This window comes from Alligator mississippiensis, chromosome 3 (assembly GCF_030867095.1).
Source record: "Alligator mississippiensis isolate rAllMis1 chromosome 3, rAllMis1, whole genome shotgun sequence".
Lineage (NCBI taxonomy): Eukaryota > Metazoa > Chordata > Crocodylia > Alligatoridae > Alligator > Alligator mississippiensis.
This window is the reverse complement of record NC_081826.1, coordinates 88422118-88426840: the sequence shown is the minus strand read 5'-3', so window position 1 is coordinate 88426840 and position 4723 is coordinate 88422118. Positions and strand designations below refer to the sequence as shown.

At 44.7% G+C, this 4723-nt stretch overlaps 1 long non-coding RNA gene across 1 annotated transcript; it reads left to right on the top strand.

Moving 5' to 3' along the window:
- Positions 1-994: 994 nt before the first annotated feature.
- On the top strand, positions 995-3956 carry LOC109283836 (uncharacterized). The gene is made up of 2 exons (XR_002091102.2): positions 995-1170; positions 3518-3956. It is a non-coding gene; the product is annotated as an uncharacterized LOC109283836 (long non-coding RNA).
- The last annotated feature ends 767 nt before the right edge of the window (positions 3957-4723 follow it).

Genomic DNA, 4723 nt, shown 5'->3' with positions numbered 1-4723 from the left:
TTAGAAATGCTGAGTCCCTGACCACCATGGGAAATAGCTGTATGTTTCTTTAGTAATTATATATAATTAGATTTGGACTAGTACCCAGTGAGAAACCTTCTGGCTTTGAAGGTTGGGTTAAAAAGAAACAATTAGTACCTTTTGTTGTCTGCAGGTTCTTGAGCATCTGATTGTCTCTTCCTCTCAGCAGTCTTCAGCCCTCTGCTGTGGCTGGAGGATGTGAAGGTGGTGGTCAAGTGTGGCAACACACAACAGAAGCTAGGAACAATAACCTGGATTTTAGGGCATGATGACCCAAAGCATTCCCCTTAGCTGGGACTGATGGACCAATAGTTAGGGCATCGTGACCCACTGTGCAAGTCTGGGAAAAGAACCCCATACTTTCCAAAAGGTTGTTGGTGTAGCAGGAAATACTTAGTCCTCTTTCACATTTTCTTAGGGTACACAAGAAAGATTATAGAACTACTGTTTGTCTAGAACAGCTGCAGAACTCCTCAGCAGTTTCACAAAATTCTGTACATGCTTCCTTGACAGAGCCTATCCTCTGGTACAGGCAGGGGGGAGCGTTCTTTAGCTATTTTTAATTTAGCTTTGTTTAAACATTTCCTACTGATGCATAAAATGTATTTTTATATCTTTCCTAATTTTTGCCTCTTTCACATAGACATCTCCCCCTGTTCCTGCTCCCATTGTCATGTTTATATTTTGCTTTAACCAATCATTGGATTAAAAGGATAAATGGCATTGGGAGCAGCTGGAAGATCCTAGGCCATTCTCCTTCCCAAAGCAGTGCCATCTCATTTGGCCACAGAGTAATCATTCCTTTTGCTTGATCTCCTTCTTGCCCTACATATCTTTTCCTTTTGGCTGCCCAGTGGACCACCTTCAAAATAGGGGATTGTAACAGGGAACCCTAGCCCTGTTATCAGGAAGCAGAGCAGCCCTTTAAATCCAGAACCTTCTGAGCACAGCCGTCCAGTCGAGCAGGGGTTAAGGATCGAGCCCTGCCAGCTGGTCAGGTGACAGGAAGGGGGAGGCCAGAACCATATAAACCTCAAGCGGAGAAGGCCAGGGGGCAGCAGAGAGGGAGATTCCCGATGACTATGGAGCAGCTGTAGCAGCCGCCTTGGGAAGAATGTGCCACGCTGTGAGACAGAAGCACAATCACATGTAAGCAGGCAGTTTGCCTCTCTTATTTCTATTTTTGTTATATGGCCATAGGGGTCTATGGTTTATGTTTAATGTTAAAGGTTTGTGGTTGTTTAATGTTAAAGGTTTGTGGCTGAGGCTGTAGGAGAGGAGGAGGCCTCATTAGCACTGAGGGGTGTTGTGATAGAGGGCTCAAGAAGTCCTGCTGTGCTAGGGGTGCAGCACTAGGGCCACAAGCCCAGAGTCACTTGAAGGGAAGATAGGAGCCTTGAAGCCAGGTCCTAGTGGGTGGACTTAGGCGAACGACCCTAGCTACAGAAAGAGAGGCAAAGCCGGAGGGGGCTGAGGCCCCAACAGCCTGGTGCCACAGGGGTGCTGTGTAGAAGGGCCAGTAGGCCCGGTGTCTGAAATAGAGGGCCTTGAGTCCAAGCAGGCTAGAGAGCTTGAGCCTCAGAGTTAAGCCCTGCTTAGTGGACTTTGACTGACAGGCCTAGCTAGAGAGAGGTGGGGAGTAAGCCCTCAGTGGCCAAGACCACAACATAAAGAGAAAATTATAAAACATCTGCAAGGCATGGGGCATGTCAAGGGAAGGTAGGATTGTGCATTTTGCCCTTAAGGCAACAACACATTATCCTACAGATGGTGAGCCTAGAGTCTGTCTGGAAACCTTTTGGGTCAGCTTCCCTCTTTTTAAGAACCAAGTAACATCAAGTCGTGGCAGATGAGCAAAGGAGGGGAAGCTGATCCCCAGGGGAGGAAAATACAGCAAGACTTGACAGGTGCCCACTCACCAGCCTACCAAAAAAAATTAAAAAGCAGCCAAAGATGGCACCCTGTCACAGGGATGGAGGGTAAGCTCTGACTTAATGGTTAGGACATTTAACTGAGAAGCAGGAGATGGGTGTTCAAACCTCCTGCCTGACTGAGGAAGGGTTAAAAACCTGGGTTTCTATTGCTTCCTGGGTAACATAACCTAATGACTAGGCTCTTGGATGCTTTCTCCATGCCAAGTCATTAGGCCTATTTTTTCTCTGATGCGTGTTTTGGAGACTTATATGAGGTTTATGCATTGTGCACTGAATGTATGCATTTTCCAGGCAGATAGGACCACAACAGAGCGTAAGTGGAGTTAAATGTCCAAGTGGTCATACTTCTAAATATGCACGAGAAGACAAGTCTAGTGAACCAGGTTAAAATGGGATCTGGGCCAAATAAGTGAAATAAGATTTGGGCCATAGTCCCTGTGTCTTAGCTCTCCATCTGTAAAATGCGGATATGACACCCTTACTTCTCATGGGTGTTGAGAAGATAAATTCATTTATCTGTGAGGCACTGAGATACAATAATAATAATAAGTGCTACAGAAAAGTCCATAAGGAAATTAACAATTCTGCCTTCTTAAATTGGAGCTTACACCAGCAGCAGATGAGGCATTTTGAAGCTCAGCTCCATCACAACCTTCTGTTTCATTCCCTGACAAAATGTCAGCCCTCCTCCCACCCCCCCTTTCCCATGTCGCAGGAGGGAGCAGCTGGTGGACGTAGATGCAGTACCTCAGCTAGATTTAAACAAGCAGAATTTTCCTCTGCACAGGGAAATTCTACTGTGGGAAACTCTGGTCAGTTTAAGTTTACTGTGCACTGCGTAAGCAGAGAAATTTGGCAGACCAAACAATCTGTCCCTTGGGAATACTGAAAAATGAATGTAAACTTACATTACCTTGCTTTCTCTGTCCAGCTTGGTTACTTATGCTGTATATTAAATACACTAGCATCTGGAGCACTTTGAGCAACAGAAGGAAGCCTTTTCCTGCAGCAAAAGTAAATTTTTGTAGAACATTTACAACTTGCAAATACAGGGATTTGCACATGCATTGTTTCCCACTGTCAGGTTTTTTTTTTTTAAATCAAAGCAGCCCCATATTCAAGGTATACTTGAATTGGATAGCTGTACTCTTCCAATTAACCTTAAAATTCAGGTTAGAGATGTAATATGATTCCCGGATTCCCCTTAACTTCTTAGCCCCATTTCCCCACCTTCATTATCCATTAACCTAGTGACATTATCTGAAAGCTGAAAACACAAAGGAAACAAACATTGGTTAATGAGGTTTGCACCTGGGGATAGCAAACAAAGCTGATCTCTATGCCTGTGAACATCTAAAGGGCAAGCTCACTGCAATAGAAGAGCAACGGTTAAAGTTTAAGTGGTGATAACCCTATCCGATGGGGTGGAAAAAGCACCTTTTCAGATAATGGACTTTTCTTTCCCCCTCTCCCTGCCCCATTATCTTGCAAAAGTCTGTGTTGTAGTTTATTGTGTACTCTTTAGTAAACATAACTTTGCCTTTGGTTCCTTTCTTGCACAGAAAAAGGGGTGAAGATTTCAGTAGCAAGGAGAAAATTGAACAGCATATTTTCTTTTGAATATCCAGACTAAATTTAAATCCAGTTCACAGATTCAGCTACCCTGGAACTTCAGAGACATTTCAGTTTGTACTTTGGACTTGAGCTTGGAGTGTCGAACCCATCTCTGCCTGAAGTCAATGGCTTTGATAATGTACACTAAACAAAACAAGTATTTTATACAACATCATTCAGATGCTGCTACAAGGCTAGTTGGTAGTCAGACAGAGACTGTCTTTGTTAGTTAACTGCTTTAGAACTGGCAAGGCACAAACTATTTTGCTGTTTAGTCTTAATAAAAATAGCTAAAGATTTTTTGGCAAGGCAGAGACCTATTTTGTTGTAAAAAAAATACACATTTAAATGTATAATCATTCTTTTATTAAATTATATCAATTCCAAGACTCCCCTACTGTCCCTTCTATTCCATTTAGATCCCACAGCACCCTCCATTTTCCCTTCTTTTAGTCTCCCATCTGCTCAGAGAGTTGCATTCCATCCATTGCTGCAAAGATGGTAAGCCTTCGTTAGTTAATTGCTTTAGATCTAGCAAGGATTAAAATGTCTTTCTGTTTAAGTGAGATAAGTCAGAGGCCTAGCAAGTTCTTTCAGTGCTCAGGGTTGGGGTGGGGGTAGAATTATGTTGACCACTGACGAGCAGGGGAGAGGAGGCAGTGCACACAGCAGAGGGAAGGGAAAGAAGAGTCTTACCTGCCAGGGCTCTCCTCACTTGAGTGGCAGCTGCTATAGCAACATAGATTTGGGTTGCTACTGCTTAGGGACAGTCAGTGGCATGGGCTTCCTGGGGGATACTCCTGGTGCCCTGTTTGTCCCCCAGCCCCACCACCCATCCCTAGGAGCAAGGCTGTTTCCCATGGCAAACCTCTGGGGGAGGGCATCATTCCACCCCCCTCCTTCCCCAGATACGCTGCGGGGCATGGGGCTGTGCCTGTCCAGGTCCTATGGCCATACTGTACCTGCCATGGCAAAAACTACTGGGGCCAGGCAACCATATTGGTACCCCTTCTCAGTCAGCACCTGGGACTTGCTTGCTTCACCCTAGTTACATTATTGAGACAAGGGGTGAAAAATGAGCCCATTAAGCAGTGGTCCTAAACTGTTATCCATGGACTACATGATAAATTGGTCCTCAGATTGTACCAGCCCCC